The sequence below is a fragment of the Rhamphochromis longiceps genome, linkage group LG10 (assembly GCF_057381845.1).
Source record: "Rhamphochromis longiceps isolate RC_006_pf linkage group LG10, R_longiceps_female_GT1.1, whole genome shotgun sequence".
NCBI classification, from domain to species: domain Eukaryota; kingdom Metazoa; phylum Chordata; class Actinopteri; order Cichliformes; family Cichlidae; genus Rhamphochromis; species Rhamphochromis longiceps.
In genome coordinates, this window is record NC_140566.1 from 10,341,408 (window position 1) to 10,360,912 (window position 19,505).

A 19,505-nucleotide genomic window follows, 5' to 3' on the forward strand; every position below is an offset into this window, starting at 1 on the left:
TATCTTCAAGTATGGCTTGATACTCACACAAATCCCATCACTGCTCCTAATTGTCCAGCTCACTGAAAGTAAGTGATATAATCTGGAAGTATTACCCACTCTGTCCTCAGTCACAAATGCAGCCCATGAGTCTGCATGAGGAATATTACGATGTAATGACAAAAAAAAAGGAAACACCCAGACTTTATTTGACTTCTGTTTTTACTTTCTTTCTTTTTTTTTTATTTTTTATACAACAAACTCAATTGCATAAAGCACATAAGTCAAAACACATTTTGATGACTGGAAGCTACATCTTATATAACCAAAGTTTTGCGTCATAAACTATCCTGTTTGCAAACCATCATCTCACTCACTGGTACTGGTTTGAACCCTTTTTGTATTCAAAAGTATCTGAATAATTTATGGCCTAGATTTAACAAGGTGCTGGATTCTGATCCATATTGACATGATAGAGCTGCACAGTTGCTGCTGATTTGCCTGCTATACATACATGATGAGAATCACCTGTTCCACCACATCCACAGTGTGCTCTATTGGACTGAAATATGGAGACTGTGGAGGTCATTTGAGTACAGTGAACACTTTTAACTTTGCTGGAAGCAGCCTTCAGAGGATTGGTACACTGTGGTTATGATGGTTAGCAACAATACTCAAGTAGGTACTAAGTGGCCCAACATGTGCCAAGAAATTATCCTCCACACCATGTCATGACCAGCACCAATCCGATCCACTGATACGAGACGGCATGGCTCCATGCTTTCATGTTGTTTACACCAGGCTCTGATCCTACCATCTGAATGTTGCAGTAGAAATAAAAACTCATCAGATCGAGCAGTATTATCTTAGTGTCCAACCCTGGTGAGCAGTCAGAATCGTAGCCTCAGTTTCCTTTTCTTAGCTTACAGGAGGCGCACCCAGTGAGGTCTTGTGCTGCTGTAGCCCATCTGCTTCAAGGTTCAACATGTACTTCCATTCAGAGATGCTTTTCTTCTACCTTTGTTGTAAGGAGCGGTTATTTAAGTTACTTCTTCTTAGCTCAAAGCAGCCTGGTCAATGTCCTCTGACCTCTGGCATCAACAATGCATTTTTGTCTTTCTTACAATTTTTTCAGACCAGTCTCTGTAAACTCTAGAGCTGGTTGTCGAGTAGTGAAGCTGTTTCTAAAATACAAGAAAAACCAAGCCAAGTACAAAGCTTTTCTTCCCCTTTCTTTCTGAGACTCGGTTTAAACTTCAGTATGTAGCCTTGACCATGGAGTTGCACTTGCATTAACAATCAGCTGAACAGGTGTATCTAATAAAATGTCTTGTGAGTGTATGTGGAGAGTTGGATAGCTTCTATGGAACCATGGTGTATTCACATGATTATAATCACATTAATGTTGTTTTTAGTAACGGCCATACCTGTGGAGAAATAATTCAATTGCACAACTAAATGTAGCTCAATTTAAAACAGACAATTATTTATCCATTAAGACCACTGGGCATTACAGCGCTAATCCTATGAACACAAGCAAAGCTCTGAAAGCAAAGCAGGGCTTAACCAGCACAGCCTGATATCCTGTGTGGCGACACTGTCACGGCCACACGTGTAAGATGTAAATTTATATTCTGGCTCCCAACAGAGATGTACACAGATAAACACATGTGTCAAAGATGATATAGTGTGCAAATCATATTAAACTAAGTTTCAGTTACATTATGCAGACGCAGGAATTTGGCATGACTTCAAAAACTACTCCTGAACAAGAAAAACAAAAACAAAAAACAAAAAAAATGCAGAGATAAGAGAGCTTTTTCAAAATTGCAATTAGCCACTCAAAGAAATAGCAATTGCATATATTTTCCGTCTTTGAACAATTGCTACCAAAAAAATGAAAAAAATAAAAAGAGAAACAATCAAACAAACTTTGCAATGGCATTCTGCCAAACCACACCAACAGGGTATCATGCCTCCCAACTGTCCATGCACAAACACTGTCAAAACCCCCATCAACTATTTCTAATTAATCTTCGGGATTCTTTTTGTCACCCTGCCTTGTATAAATGGGCAGCAGAATGCGCCTCAAATACAAAGGGGGGAAAAAAAGGAGAGGATGGGAGAAAAAGATTTCTTGTTTTTGTTGAGCGAATCTAAATTCACACATTTCCAACAAAAAGCTCACGAGTTGCTGAAACAATACCTTCTTATCTCTAGGAATTGGGAGAAATTTCCGCTCCGTCGCTCTTTTATTTCGGTCTATATGCAACCTGTAGCAGCTGAGAACACAGCCTGCAAAGCCTCTTTGTGCTGCAAGGAGATACTGCTACTCGCTGCTGCCGCTGTTACTGCCGGAATCACCTCTTTACCTTTACCCATCACGTCTGGTCTACTAATATCAACAAACTATTGTTTCATCACTCATTGTGTCATGGCTGTAGTGCCGGTGTTAGCTTTAGCTGCCAGTTCTTGTTGATTTAGCAGCGTAAGAAAGACCTAGTAGGTATCTGTTCACCCAGCAGTGGAGCACATAAAGGAAAAAAACAAAACAAAACAAAAAATCTAATGAGTATTTAAGAAAAAGATGCAAGAAAGAAAGAAAGGGAGAAACAGTCACAAGAAGAGGAACAGAGAGGAGAGGATAGACAGCTATTTGTATGTGGCAGAAGTCTTTTGTTGACAGTCAGCATCAAAGGATTTGTTTCCATGTCCTCTCAGCCCCTGTCAAATTGTCATCAAACCTTCCTGAAATTCAAAGAAGCCTTCCACACACTTGCTGTAACATCAACTCTTTCTCTTTGTCTCTCTCTCAATAACACAGACACACATGCACATTTCATCTTGAAAGAAACAAACAGATAAAAAGTCTCCTCTTCAGGGGCTCTCCAAAGACATACCACTGAACAAAGTGAACTACATTCAGTCTCTCACACTTCTCCTCTCTAACAGATGTTACACTCATAGCTAATGCTATGGGAAAAGAAAGAGCCAAGGACCTGGAAGACAGGGAAAAAAAAAATGATGAGATGATTCTAAGTGATCCTATTATGGAGCTATTTAGTCGTGACCATCTGATATGTGGTTCCAAAACATAAGCTGGGACCATGATATCCAAGCTGCTACTTACAGTATGTAGCTCACAGACTAATTTTTCCTCTAACAACTGCTCCAAGAGTGGTTAAGTAATGACAAGAAGGCAGTTTGAAATATGAGCTCAAAGAAGGAAATGCGTGTTCCTCTAATCTTTTTGAGATAGGGATGGAAAAGCCTGCTCAATGTTGCATTTGGCTGCTTTGTGTTTTGAGTGAAGGATCAGACTAGGAATTCTGACAGAAGGAATATGCTGCCTTTTGAAGTGAAGAGCATTTCTGAACAAAAACATCAACAAGCTTAAACTTTATCTGGAAACAGATTTGTGTCTGAAAGGTTGCACACCCCTAAATTGGCGAATTGCTATGGAACAACTTTGTGCACCTTCGTCAACAGATCCAAAAGCACAGCTCGTGGGACAGAAGCTGGAATCCACCTGGTGGGTTATACACTGATGTATAGTCTAAAAGTAGAAAGTTATTGAGAGGTGTGAGGTAAAAGTGTGAGACCCCATTTTTGCCACTCATTGGTTAGAGTGGAGTGGAGACAACATACAAACTCTGGAAAGGACACAATTGATAATTTGATGGCCAGAGGTGCAAAGCACACCTGTGGTGCAGCAGCAGGTGTTTGAGTAATATCAAGGCTAACTTGACTTTTTGACAAGAAAAACCATACATGCATCTTTTCAGGACGATCGTGTGCAACGTCAACGATAACAGTGCTCAATAAATGCAGATGTGCTTAAGGTAGCTTCTGCACAATAACTGCATTCTTTGAATAAAGGTCTTTCCGCCTTTTATTTTATTCTACAAACCAGCACTTTAGCAACCCACTCTTTCCCCCAGTCCTACTGCTATCAAATTTCATCACAATTACAACAATTGACTCTGCCCTGTAACCTTTACCACATTATTCTGGAGAGTGTCGGCTGCAGCATTTGCCTGTTTCAATTTTAAAAAAAATGCAATATCTTCATAAAAAAAACTGTTTAGAACAAAAAAAAATAACTGCCTCAAGTGCTACTTTGTGAAAAACCATTGGAAGTAATAAAATGCAAGAAGCTGCTGCACCCCTGGTACCTCTGTGTTTTGAATCGAAATATAAAGGGAAAAGTAGATGTCCTGAAGAGACTAGGGTTATTTGGAAGTGTACTAAATGGACCATCCCATTTTCAACCACTTGCAGGTGGCAATCGGGCTTTTATTATGAATGTGCAATTTGAAAGTGCCAATGAGGTTGCTAATATATGTTCGCAGTCACTAAGCAGATACAATGCTTATCTTCCAAGCATGCTTGCTCAGCGGGGTAAAATAGCATGTTAACATTTACACAGTGTGAAAAGTGAAAAGTTGGAAGCAATTCATCTGAGTGAGCACAAATATGTAGAATGGTCAGTACTGCTATTAATAAAGCTTTGTCACTACCTAGCCTTAAAACAAATATTCAATTCAATTCAATTTTATTTATATAGTGACAAATCACAATGACAGTTGCCTCAGGGTGGCTGTCATTGTAAGGTAAATGACAGACCCTAAAATAATACAGAGAAAATCTAAACAATCAAACATCTCCCTATGAGCAAGCACTTGGCAAGAGTGGGAAAGAAAAACTCCCCTTTAACAGAAAGAAAGGCTAAGAAAGGAAGGGAGACAGGACAAAAGACACAATGTGGAAGAGAGCCAATAACCTGCTATGTTATCTACATACAGACACAGACAGCAGCTTACAATAAATCAAAAGAAACAAATTTGAATGTAATGATATATTCAATCAACCTTAAAGCAGCTAAAATGCCAGCTTAATATGTTACTGAAAAGGAAATAGCAGTGATGCATTCTGAGTCTCAACTCAGCACGTGTTTGCTGTGTCTCATCCTTCAGCAAAGACATTCAGTACACAGAAACCATAAAAGGGCCTATTTACCTTTACCCATCACAGAGCTCATAGTTAGTGTAGGCTGCTATTCCTGCTAAAATGCTAAAAATGACCCTTTGATGTATGAATGTGGCATTTGGTGTTTGTGCACATTTGCGCAAATCTAATTACAATGGATGTCATTCTAACATTTGCATTCAAAGGCCTGGATCACTTGACCAATAAGAAGGTGTAAAAGGATTGAGAAGGAGCTGTTTGTGAGGTCATCAAATATGATACTCTAGCTCAAGGCAACTGCACTGACTCTTTCAAGTGAAGACGGAGAGGAGACAACATACAGCGGCGCCTGTCTTGCAGTCGGGCAATATTTGACAGCCTTCGCTTAGTCTCTCTTCTTCCCTCACACCCTCGTACACAAGCAATATACAATGGAAGCTGTTGCAATCCCACACAGATGCAAACATCAATGTGTGCGTTCACTGTCAGCTGGTTTCAGAAGTGAAATTATTCCAACTCTCAGGGGTCCTGTTAAGCTCTTACAAAGCCTCAGTGCGTACAGCAGGTAGATTGATTGTGACTTATTAACTGTGAGTGAGCCTAACAGAGTGCATTAAAACAAAAGGAAATGTGATATCCCCAACCATCAAGTGTTTGTTAGAGCTTTAATCAAAGCCCTTCCAAATCTGCATATGGAGTCCTGGTCATGAATTCCAAATGGCATCTTTAAAAACAAGAAGAGCCCACATCACAGAGTCTTGTTACTCAAGAGGACCCTGAAGATATTTTATAAAGATCTTGCTTGGAAATGCTAGAAAAAGAAAATGCTCTGGCTTTCATTGTCATACTAATCACATTTCTTGAAGGAAGGCAGCACACGAGCTCGCTCGGTTTCTTAACTCTTCCGAAATGAGCCTGACGATCATCATTATCGCAAACAAAAAATACCTATACCTAGAGCTGGGCGATATGAGATTTTTTCATATCACGATATGTTTTTTTCATTTCAGGCGATAACGATATCTATCACGATATAAGCCAAATAACTATATTTGTAAGATTTAAATGTGCCGTTGCTCACAAGTAAAATGTGAAATAATCAGCAGCTTGTTTTTATTTAAATATTTATTTCCCATAATAAGTTCAACAGGGTAGATGTACTTAAGGAACATGAGACTTTTTCAGATAAATAAAGGCAAATATTGCAAACTACACAAAAGGCAGCCGCTAAAGCGTTTAAGTTTCAAAATAGGACAAACGAAACAGACTAAATTGTCAATTCCACTTAGAAACAAAATATTAATTCTAAAAATAAATCTTAGTTTGTTTTACAGAAGAACAGACAAAACTGACTAACTTTTGTCAATATCAAATAAACTGAGAACTAAAAGGAAATTCTCAATCTCTCCTTGTTGTATAGCTTAGCTTTTCAAACAGTTTTAACAGTTACTTTAGTCTGACAAAAGCCGAATGACGAATTAGCGCTTCCAGTCAGAGACTGAGGCTACGTCCACACGTACACGGGTATTTTTGAAAACGGAGATTTTCCGTTTTCGTTTTAAAAAATAATCCGTCCACACATAAAGGCAGAAATGAAGGAAAACGCTGCTATGAACATGCCAAAGCAGCAGGTGGCGCTAGATTCCTAACCGTGCAGAAATGTTGGCCAATCAGAAGTCTAGAAGCCTCGGTGGGAAAAAGTAAACAAAGCTGGGGCATAGAAGCAGAACCGAGTCGTATGTGTGGAGGGACAGTAACTGTGTGTATATGTAAGCATTTAAACACTGCAGAGAGTAGAATTAACAGTAACAGTATTGTAGAAATTCATTTCACCGAAACAATAACGTGGCGCAGTGTGACGCATGCACCAGTTTATTGTATTTCCAGACTTGCTTTCGGCACAATTTACAGTGCACGCTACTCTGTTTTTTGTCAGACTTGAAATAGCCGAAATACCTTCACACTACGGAACTTCTATGGCTCTTCCGTTTGACAATCTCTCCGGCATTGGAACCGTCATCTGTTTTCTCTTCGGTCACGCTCGGTTGATTTTTCTAGTCGGCACACTCATTTCCTCCATTACGCGCTGGCTGCTTCCCAAACAAACACACGTGCGGCTTGGCACTTGTGCTGTACGTAACAAGTCACGCGACGTGACGCTGCGGCTGTGATTGGTTCGGCTCTGCGCTACTTAATTTGGATTGGCTGACCTTTTTTTTTTTTTTTTTTTTTTTGAGGACAAGAGCGGCGAGGTCTATCGCGATAGCTTAATTTCTCTATCGAGTAAAAGTTATATCGCGATACATATCGTTATCGTTCTATCGCCCAGCTCTACCTATACCTAATTTGTAACTCTCACAATACGGCACCTGACCTCAATCTGATCCGGGACAAATGGTGTTTTTGACCGTTTGGTGTTAAATAGCAGGCTGGCAGTCAGCGCTGAGCAGCAGTATTGATGGTAGCACCTCTATTTTAGCTGTGTGAATATGACTGAGAAGTGTAAATCACAGCTATTATATCATCTGCTCTATTCAGGCACAAAGGAGTGTGGTGGGAGATGACCGTTCCACATGCTGGCCCCAGTGGGAAGCAGAATGACAGAAGACAGAAGTGACAATGAACAGGGCAGGTAATTTTTGAAACCCTGCAGAATAAAAATTTAACTCACGCTGCACATTTAATAGCGTAACGTTATTATGAGAATTTCTTGCTTTCAGAGTTGTCTCTTTTATTTGGGCGTTTGGCAAGTTTTAAAGGAAAGTGCTGTATTGCCTACACTGAGTGTAAGAACAACCAGTTCTTTACACGACAGATAGACACAGTTGCAGGCAAGCAAAAGCCACAAGGTTAAATCGCCATGACTCTCTGGCCACAATCATCCTCCAGGGCATAGCAAACAGTGAGCGCCTAAGAGTCCTACAACCCAAAGCCTGGCTTAATTAATTAAAAAAACATACTGTTATGAAGACTGGAGGCCAATCAATTGGATCAAGGTCCCTAGCTGTCCTACGAGTTAAGCAATTACTGACTGGCTTTTACAACTTTCGACTCACCCCCTCCTCGAGTATATCTGACTTATTTCACGCCTTTGCTTACTGAATGTTTGCTCAGTGTCACATTCAAACAACAGCATGTCACAGTAGGTGTGTTTTATGGTGGCATGGTGGACTGCAAACTGCATATCATAGATTAACAACAAGAAGTTCCTGAGATATTGCGACAGATTATGGGTGCAAATTAGAAATAAATAAATAGCAGAAAAGGGAACTGTTTCCAGGGAGCACTCCAAGTAATCAGAAGTTTCTTACTCATGCGGCGAATATTAAAAACAAACAAAAAGGAAATGTACATCGTACAGCGGCACTACTTATGGATCCTCATGTTTGCTAATGCCATAAGTATGTGTTTGCGTTTTCTATACTTGCAGCATCTTTCTGTATTTGCTTTGATTGTTAATGCCTTTTTACTGCTGTTGTTCTCAAATTGGTTAAGACGTTTGCTTACTTTGCTTCCTCCCCTCCATCTGCAAGTGTTTTCTCAAGTTGCAGTTTACTGAGCTCCCAGGGTCACTCTAATTATCTTTGCTGGCATAAATACATCTTTTTTTTTTATTTTGTTGATTGCAGCGGCTGCATCGTTATTTTAAATACATATAAAAATATTTCCAGTATTTATTTTTCTGGGTGGTAAACTACAGGAGAGTGTTCACAGCAAGGTCTGTGAGCAGCTGAGGCACTCTTTCAGGTGTGTGATGCTGCTGATGAATTTTTTAAATGTAATTTTTCAGGGCTGTGAGCACCACAAACGAAATTCCATTTACCTACATTGTACTCAGGTGGAAGCACACATATATATACATATACACACACACACACACACACACACACACACACACATATATACACATATATATATATATATATATATATATACACATATATATATATATATATATATATACACATATATATAAAACACCCAGCACGCCCCTGCGGGCGGTTTATCCTTCAAGCTCGGGTCCTCTACCAGAGGCCTGGGAGCTTGAGGGTCCTGCGCAGTATCTTAGCTGTTCCCAGGACTGCGCTCTTCTGGACAGAGATCTCCGATGTTGTTCCTGGGATCTGCTGGAGCCACTCGCCTAGCTTGGGAGTCACCGCACCTAGTGCTCCGATTACCACGGGGACCACTGTTACCTTCACCCTCCACATCCTCTCGAGCTCTTCTCTGAGCCCTTGGTATTTCTCCAGCTTCTCGTGTTCCTTCTTCCTGATATTGCTGTCATTCGGAACCGCTACATCGATCACTACGGCCATCTTCTTCTGTTTGTCTACCACCACTATGTCCGGTTGGTTAGCCACCACCATTTTGTCCGTCTGTATCTGGAAGTCCCACAGGATCTTAGCTCGGTCATTCTCCACCACCCTTGGGGGCATCTCCCATTTTGACCTTGGGACTTCCAGGTTATACTCGGCACAGATGTTCCTGTACACTATGCCGGCCACTTGGTTATGGCGTTCCATGTATGCCTTGCCTGCTAGCATCTTGCACCCTGCTGTTATGTGCTGGATTGTCTCTGGGGCATCTTTACACAGCCTGCACCTGGGGTCTTGCCTGGTGTGATAGACCCCAGCCTCTATGGATCTTGTGCTCAGAGCTTGTTCTTGTGCTGCCATGATTAGTGCCTCTGTGCTGTCTTTCAGTCCAGCTTTGTCCAGCCACTGGTAGGATTTCTGGATATCAGCCACCTCCTCTATCTGCCGGTGGTACATACCGTGCAGGGGCCTGTCCTTCCATGATGGTTCCTCGTCTCCCTCCTCTTTCTTGGGTTTCTGCTGCCTGAGGTATTCACTGAGCACTCGGTCAGTTGGGGCCATCTTCCTAATGTATTCTTGGATGTTCGTTGTCTCATCCTGGACTGTGGTGCTGACACTCACCAGTCCCCGGCCCCCTTCCTTCCGCTTAGCGTACAGCCTCAGGGTGCTGGATTTGGGGTGAAACCCTCCATGCATGGTAAGGAGCTTTCTTGTCTTTATGTCAGTGGCTTCTATCTCCTCCTTTGGCCAGCCTATTACCCCAGCAGGGTACCTGATCACGGGCAGGGCGTACGTGTTGATGGCCCGGATCTTGTTCTTACCATTCAGCTGACTCCTCAGGACTTGCCTGACCCTCTGCAGGTACTTGGTGGTTGCAGCTTTTCTAGCGGCCTCTTCATGGTTCCCATTCGCCTGTGGGATCCCCAAGTACTTGTAACTGTCCTCTATGTCTGCAATGTTGCCTTCTGGTAGTTCAATCCCCTCAGTTCTGACTACCTTCCCTCTCTTTGTTACCATCCGACTACACTTCTCCAGTCCGAACGACATTCCAATGTCATTGCTGTATAGCCTGGTAGTGTGGATCAGTGAATCGATGTCTCGTTCACTCTTGGCATACAGCTTGATGTCATCCATGTACAGGAGGTGGCTGACAACTGCTCCGTTCTGTAGTGTATATATATATATATATATATATATATATATATATATATATATATATATATATATATATATATATATATATACACACACACACATACACATACATACATACATATATACATACACATATTAGGGGTGCAACGATACTCATATCGATATTGAACCGTTCGATACAGTGCTTTCGGTTCGGTACGCATATGTATCGAACAATACAAAATTTTTAATTTATTTTATCAACTTTCCTTCTGACGATGCTGTCTGTGTTGAGCGCTCAGTGAATCTGCGTTCGACTACTCCGCCTAGGCTGCACTGTCAAGCGCAGATCCACTGAGCGCTCAACACAGACGTCAGAAGGAAGAGCGCAGGGCAAGCTAGCGAGACAGAAGTTAAGCTCTCCTTGCAACATGGCAAATTGAACCTCCCCCACCCTCATTCAGATCTGGCGTTTGGAATTATTTTGGTTTTCATGTGACGTATGACCCTGAAGGTAAGCACGTCATGGACTAAAGTAAAACAGTATGTTGGATGTGCCACGCAATGCTCAACTACATGGGTGGGAACTAGTGTGTTAGCGCAGTTAGCTCGTTAACGTGTTGGGCGTCTAGTCCCATGCACAGGGCGATCAGGAGTAGCTCGTTAACGGAGATTTGCCGTGTTGTGGCGTTAACGTCATTTCAACTAGATTAACGCTGACAGCACTAGTGGGAATACAACGAATATGACTGCACGTTTACGCCGACATCATCCTAGTGCAAAGACAAGTGGAAGCAGACAAAAACAACAAGCATGCTACAAACTTTACCCGAGTCATTTAGACAGCCGTTAGCACATGATTCTCCTTATGGGGACCTGATATGTTTAATCAGACAAGGTGGAGACGGAGGTGTCGTTTGGTCTTGCTTCCCGTGAGCTAGCCAGGGAGCACAGCCGTTTATTGACATCTGCAGAAGAACACTGCCGCTAGCTAACTGCTCAGCGCAGCAACCGCCGCACAGCAGCAACAACAACAACACACAGGGCGCCCTCTGACCCCGGAAGGACACACCGTCGCAGCGAGAGGGCGTCACCCGTCACTATGGCAACATAAACAAAACATAACTGTACAAACAGAACCCCGAACAGCCCTGACCCGCTACAATATGCTGCTGAGAATATAGCCCAGAAGAAGCGTATAGTATAGCTTTTATTTTGGAAAGAGACATTTCTCTGTAATAAACTCTCTTTTTCAAAGATGAGTGATTCCTCAATCAGATACAGGGCTCGCAAAATCGCTAGCCCGACGTCCCGGGGCTAGCGATTTTTCCAGTCGGGCTACCAAAATCTATCTCTGCCCTGCCCGTCGGCCTATCGTAGGAAGGAAAAATATATGTCAATGCTTTTGCATTCTTTCAGAAATGTAGCTGGGTAATTCATTGGCATCGGTGAGCCACTGTCAATATGTGACATATTGAAATCGCGTTTGAATTTGCGCCTGTTTTTTGCTTTCACTTTGCAATCACGCGAACTGTGTATAGAGAGCGACAGCACTGATTGGTGAGTGATGATAATTTGTGCACCAATTCCTCTGACATCGTCTTATCAATCGTTAGCTTACTACGCAAACATGACAAGTGAAATCTCCCGCAGCAAGCTTAAACATGTGAGAGGTTCATCGCGCAGAGAATCGCTGAGCTTATGTGTGTGTGTGTGTGTGTGTGTGTAAAAGCAGCAGGATATATATTTTAGTTCTGCTGAGCCAAATAAGACAGGTCAGGGTGAAGAAGTGACAGCCAAAGAAAAGCTTACCGCAAAATGGAAAAGTTATGACAAATCAGACTATAAGGCAAAAAGAAAGTGCAGCTTTATGGTTTCATGGACAAAAGAATTTCTGTGGCTGCAATATGACGAGCTAAAAAACAACACGCACAAGGGTTAGGGTTAAATTTAAAAACTGTACTTTTGAGTTAAAATATATATTTATAATTTTAATAAATGACAAATTAAAAATGCATGAACATTTCCTTGTATCGAAAAAATATCGAACCGTGACACCAAAGTATCGAACCGATCCGAACCGTGAATTTTGTGTATCGTTGCACCCCTAATATATATATATATATATATATATATATATATATATATATATATATATATATATATATATATATATATATATATATATATATGTGTGTGTGTGTGTGTGTGTGTGTGTGTGTGTGTGTGTGTGTATATACACACACACACACACATACATACACACATATATATATATATATATATATATATATATATATATATATATATATATATATATATATATATATATATATATATATATATACATATATATATATATATATATATATATATACATATATATATATATATATATATATATATATATATATATATATATATACATATATATGTATGTATATATTAGGGGTGCACAAAATTCACGGTTCGAAAAATTTTTCATGCCTTTTTAATTTGTCATTCATTAAAATTATAAATATATATTTTAACTCAAAAGTACAGTTTTTAAATTTAATGTTGCTGAAACAGCAAAATAATAAATCTATCTGATCAAGAAATCACTCATCTTTGGAAAAGAGAGTTTATTACAGAGAAATGGCTCTTCCCAAAATAAAAGCTATACTATACACTTCTTCTGGGCTATATTCTCAGCAGCATATTAAACATATCAGGTCCCCATAAGGAGAATCATGTGCTAACGGCTGTCTTACCATCAGGGTCATGCTTCACACGAAAGCCAAGATAGTTCCAGACGCCAGATCTGAATGAGGGTGGGGGAGGTTCAGTTTCGGGTAGCGTTGAGGCAGTAGCCATGCTGCAACGAGCTTAGCTTCTGTCTTGCTAGCTTGCACTGCGCTCAGTGGATCTGCGCTCAACAGTGCAGCCTAGGCGGAGCACTCAACACAAAATTTTGAATTGTTCAATACATATGCGTACCGAACCAATGATTGTGGACGGGGTTGGGTTTTTTTGACCAGACATCTTAATTCGGTTTGATTTCAGTCATGTGGGCTTGTGAAAGCAAAAAACTTAAATTTCTCTGTCTACAAATTACAATTTTACTTTGGTCAATATCAAACGTTCTAGCTCAATAACACAATGCTGATAATCCAAACAGCTGTGTGTATTTTAAGCTGCTGTCGCACAGGTAAAATTAAAGCATGTAAAAGAGTAGATAGAAAAGGTTGATAATCTCTTGAGCAAACACAAGAAAGGAGAAAAATAACAGGAGCAAGCACAGCTTTTCACAACAAAGTTAATCAGGCTTGCCTGAAAACAACTGAAGCTTCAGTGGATGTCTAATTGGATTAAACCAAAACAGAGGATGTGTTTTGTGTGCTGCTGTGGTGATGGCTTGACCTCTAATGGCAGTCCCTTTTTCTAATTTCTTAAGATCCCCAATCAGACTAAGACTAATGACTTCTGGCATATCTGACACAAGGCGGCTAGACAGTTTTCTAGAGAGTGACTTTTAAGTTAAAACTGAGGGGGAATTGGTCAAGGTCATTCCGAAAGACGGAGCAGCTCCAGCCGCGTTAAACTCACACAAATCACAGACTGTCTGCTCCCTCCTCTGGGGGACATTTAACCCACTCCTACAAATGACCTTTGCAGGCCACAAGTGCTGCCACTTCAGGGGTATATGTGGCAACGTACCTGCCAGGACAGCTGATGACACATTTCAAACAGAACATGCAAGCAGCTTGGCGCTTTTGAGGAGAGTTAAAAGTAGAGAAGAGGGAAAAAGGCTTACAGCTCCCTCAGGCTGCTGCTAATCTCATCCATACTGCTGCACAGGCCTTTCTGACTGTAACATAGCATATTGTTTCAGGTCTACTAAGCTATTATCAACTCTTACACTCTATTACAGAAAGCAAACACTGGGGAAACTACATAGTCACTGTGCTGTCAAATACTAAACACACTACACACATTATTGGTGAGAGGAATTTACTGAATTCATGTAAAGCTCGGTCGCAAAAATTCAAAACTGCCAAAAACCAGACACGGTGGGGGAAAAAACGATACCTCCAAAGAAGAAGGGCGACCCCTTCCTGTGCCACTTACACTAGGAACAGGAATGCCTTCTGTTTTGAGTGCCAACTGTAGTGCACTATCAGGCCAATCATTGAATTTTGGAAAATGCTGTGGTAAAATGCACAATGTTCTTATGCTGCATGAAATTAACTGAGCAAATGGACAGAGAACAATCTATAGCATGGCTATGATTATCCTCTTCAGACTTACTTTGCCTCTCCTTTCAGCGTTTCTACAAACACATAGCTGTCAAACCGTCTGAGCCGACACGACCTTGGTAGAAATGCCTCTGTATTTACTGTAAGAGTGTTTCAGAATCAATTAAGTGTGTGAGCGAGTGTATGTGTGTTTGTAGGTCACTTTTTAAGCAATGCCTATCATCTGAGAAGCTGTGAGCCATCAATGACTAATGTGTCAGGCTGTCACAGTCAAGGACCTACCATATGGCGCCGCCCCCCCCCCCCCCATTCTCTAGCCCCCCCATCCCAATTTAAACTAATGGGTGGGCTGGGAGAAACAGCACAGCTGGGAGAAACAACACAGATAAGTAACCACACTTACTAAGCTTAAGACAAAGCGGCTGCAATGGCATGCAAACCTGAAGCAGGTTAATTAAAAACTGTCCATCTCGGATGTACACAATCATTATATTGTTAACGTTCATCACACAAAAAATTCATGCCTCTTCTTTCAAATCAGCACTGCAGAAATACTGTCTCCCCCTTCTGGCAGTCAGAGTAATTACCAAAGCCTGCACTGTACTGACAGAACACATCAAATGTCCCTAGAAGTGATGTGTTATCATTTAAAACTCAAAATCTGTGTTGAGAATCTAACGCCAGCCACTAATGCAAAGATTTCAAGCTGATAGCTGTCCTTTAAAAAGATGTTGGAAAAAGAACACAAATCAGGTTCAAGTTCTCAGATTAGCCGTATTATTGTTCCTGCAGTCATGTTCTGTTTGATGTGATGTGTTTTCATGCCTGAGGACAGTGTTAAGTTTAGCTAGCACCAGGCCACCATGAATGAGGCTGCTTCGTTGATTGGAGACCTCCAGCCAGTGTTCTCTCTTAGAGTGTGATAACCCAACGTTCCTGGGACAATCTGCTGCAATAAGGCTGGGTAAATAAGGTTTTTGAGCCATTAAATGAACTACTACAACAGACTCTAGGATTACTAATGCACTGATAGTTCGGATTGATCAAAAGTCTTGATGATTAACTGGTTATCGATGAATCACTGACACAGCCAGAATGCAGTCTAAGTTAGAGCATAGCATGAGCTAAGCAATGTGCTCTGCCAATTACAGCAGGCTCAGACTGTTGAAGGTGGCCCAAAGGCAAAGCAGAGCTGCGGCCACCTCTCCCAGGAAGGCGTCCAATTACCACCCAACAGTGCAGTGTCTGTTTGACTCATGAAAACACATGACACACATGAGCGACCTCATAGATTTACCTGTCTTTCTGGCACAGTCTCACATCCCACCCTGTGCTTTTCTGTTTTGTTTTTTTTAGTATTTTTCAATCATCTCTGTTGTGCCTCACCTCTTCAATTTCTTTCTTCTTGACAAAAGACTATTCGAAAGATAATGACCAAGAGAAATTGAGGTAAAGGAGAGCGTTTTCCAGTGCTCCCTTTCAACTACGCATCCTCTTTATAGGAGAGTCAGAAGCGGCTGATGTGACCTAACCTTGCCGCCACATGGTGACTACTGTGCCAGCCCTACCTGCATTCCTGCTGATGAGACGCAGGCCATGACAGTCCTTCAGCGTCTCTCCCTAGTAGGAGGCACTCCACTGATTTTATTTTCGTTTTCCCCACTTAAATCTCCCCAAAGTCACTTTCAAAGTCTGTATTTCATAATCTGCCAGTAAGGAGACGTGTCACAGGTCAAGCTGGCCAAGTAGAAATAAAGCTGTGAATGATTACGCTATAGTCATACTAAGGAAAACAGTAGTTGGAAACAACAATAAACTTCTGATCATTTGCCGTTAGTGGTCTGAGACGAGGATCATGTCTGTAACCCCTGTCAGTCAGGTGCTAAAGTGAATTTAGCTATAACCTCACAGATTTGAAACAGAAAGTCCACCACAAATATTGAGGTAGTTGGCGCAGGACTGTGATTTTAACTGGAAAATGACAGGTGCTTAATAAATTTGCTTTTATATAGGAATAAAAGCAGAATACAAACAGTTTTTAACCAGTTGAGTAAAGTGCCTGATTGCAGAGATATGAATTTTAAATTGTAGATGAATTGCACTCATCAGTGCAGACTGTCTGTGTTTAAAAATTAGACTGCAATTTTTTGCACTTCTCCAATCTGTCTGAGAGTGATTGCTGTCAGTCTGAGTCAAACTGCAATTGTTTGAAGACAGGCTGCCTCCCAATAGGCGACCTGTGCAATCACCTTGCCACTGAAAGTGGTCGCCAAGAGGTTGAGAGTGTTGTATAGTCGACCGCCATTGGCCACCAAAACTACTTTGCTGAAAGCAGGAAAAAAAAAATCAATGCAAACCATCAATTTTTCCTAGACACAAAGAGGTAGCTGCCCTGTTTTTACTCTACTGTGACTGAGCTGTTAGCTAATATCTATCTTTAAAAATACGTCGACCAGGTTTGAACTAAGAAAGTTTTAACTCTGTCTGACTAATAATGGATAATTAATTAGCAATCATTTAAAGTAGATCGGTGAAACAGAAATGATTTTTAAAATAAAGATTTTACAATAATACATTGGCACTGTAATTATGTGATTGCAGTAGGGCTGCCACGATTAGTCGATTAGTCACGATTACGTCAACTATCAAAATCGTTGAAGGCTAATTTAATAGTCGATGCGTCGTTTGACGATCCTGAAAGACGCAGGCATAAGTAGGTTTTAAGAGTGTAATAACGGACTGAAACAGAAGATGGCAGCAATGCATCTACGAGGATGCCAGCTGCCGTTAAACCCCGAAGAAGAAGAAGCACCCTCTGGTATCGTAGCTATGTCCAAATTCAAGGGCCGCATCCTTCAGAGGCCGCATTTATAGGCCAATTACGTTACAGTGATGCGACGAAGGCTGTCCAAATTCAAAGACTCCTTCAACTGCGTTCTCTTTTTCCCCAGATTTGAAGGATGGGTCTGGTGTAAAACCTTCGTGGCCCAACCTATCCCAGGATTCATAGCGTGGCTCAGCCAATTCCCGTTTCCAACAATGGTGGCAGCTACTCAGTTTTAATATTACACTTATTTCTCTTTCTGGGTCACAAAATACACTTTTAACATATTTCCAGGCGAGAATGTAGCTGTGTAAATTTCAAATATCTGCTCGGTTTATCAAGATATCAGATATTTGCAAAAGTGCACCGACGTACTCCGACATTTTCGGAGATGTCTGTTACGGTGTGTTCACACCGAACGCGATGGACGCGAATAGAGCGTCAGGTTTACATGTAAAGTCAATGGAAAGGCGCGATGACGCGCGATTGCGGGTCCCGCGAAAATTCGGAAGCAGATTTGCGTCGCGAAAACGCCAAAACGCGTGAAACGCGCGTCAGTGTAGCGCGTCTGGCGCGTTTGACTCGCGAATAAAACCACGCGCGTGAGTTTTTGTGTTGCATTTTGTGCATACGCGCGTTTCGCGTCTACCGCTCGAGTTGGAAAAATCTGAACTCCAGCGTCAAATCGCGCCGCGACAACCAATCAGGAGCCTGGTGACGTGGCTGTTACCTAGGTCAAAGGGGCAGATCCAGCCAAAGCCTTTCATACTTCAATGGAGGGGAAGGCTAATCAATGCGGTAGCAAACAACTCGGAGCTGTACAACACCAGCTGCTTTCAGTACCGAGACAGGAATAAAAAGGACCGAGCTTGGAGGAAGATATGTGAAGAGATCGGGCAACCTGGTAAGTTCATTCATTTCTCTTTTGAAAGTTTTCACTGACCCGGGGAAGCCGCACAAAAGCTAGCAAGCCACCGCTATTTTCCCACTGACGTACAAATACCGTTCTGCTTTTATGCATGTTGTCATTTAGGAATATATTTTATTGTTTATTAATAAACAGCACACAGTGGTCCCGCTGTTCATCCGTCACTGCTTTGCTTTTTCGCTGATTTTTTTATTGCACAGTACAGCATTGCATTCTGCAGCCTGATTGACAAATCTCCTGCGCTTGCCAAATTTATCACGTTTGGTTTTGATAACCATCGCGTCCAATAGAAAAAACAGCACAAAAACACCCATAACTATGAGCCTCATTCGGAAATACACACCTGCACCGTGAGGGAAAAAGGCGCACGAAAGTGGCGGGCAGATGAAGACAAACCGCGGCATAATAATACTTTTACGTTTTGCAATCTACAAAGGTTTGCACTTTGAGAATCAATTGTGAGAACTGTGACCAGGGGCTAGTTATTCTGAGAACCCCTGCAATAAATGAGGGACCACTGTCTACTCTACGATTATTATATCCAACCTGTTAACATTTAATACTGTATTGATAGAACCAACTGATTCTGCAGCAGAGCATCCCCAGTCCCTGAGCTCCTGCTGCTGCACCCACAGATATGTACAGCAAGCACTGATACCTTTTTAGTCGGTGGGATTCCCTTGTGATCACCTTTACTAAATATCTACAACCAATCTGATTATATCCTGTTATTGTTTTTTTTTTTTTTTCAATGTTGAAATTAAAATCTAGTAGCAGTCTTCTCATTTCTTTGTGTTTTGTGCTGTTTTACAGGCCCACAGAGGAGGACGGCTCCGAGGCAGATGAGGGACGGGTCCCAGGACGGTCCATCGGCGGTGGAGCTGGCCATCCTGGAGTCCCTGAAGAGGCCACACCAGTCTCCAATGGAGCATTTCCTCCTCAGCCTTGTTCCTGCTCTGGAGAGCAGCTGGTCCTTTTTATTCCTGTCTCTCTGTAAATTCTTATATTTTATATATTTATGTTTAATGTTTTTCTGTTTGAGACTTTTAATATTATTTCAAATAAATGTTTATAATGACTAATGTCTCAGTTCTACTACACAGCAAATGTTGGCACAC

The 19,505-nt window shown here is 41.4% G+C and overlaps 1 protein-coding gene and 1 long non-coding RNA gene across 8 annotated transcripts in view; one reads left to right on the forward strand and one right to left on the reverse strand.

The window, feature by feature from the left end:
* The window catches only part of msi2b (musashi RNA-binding protein 2b), a 282,220-nt gene that overhangs the window by 158,116 nt on the left and 104,599 nt on the right, over positions 1–19,505 (reverse strand). The window lies entirely within an intron of this gene.
* LOC146660322 (uncharacterized) lies at positions 18,135–19,465 on the forward strand. The gene is made up of 2 exons (XR_014913521.1): positions 18,135–18,363; positions 19,201–19,465. It is a non-coding gene; the product is annotated as an uncharacterized LOC146660322 (long non-coding RNA).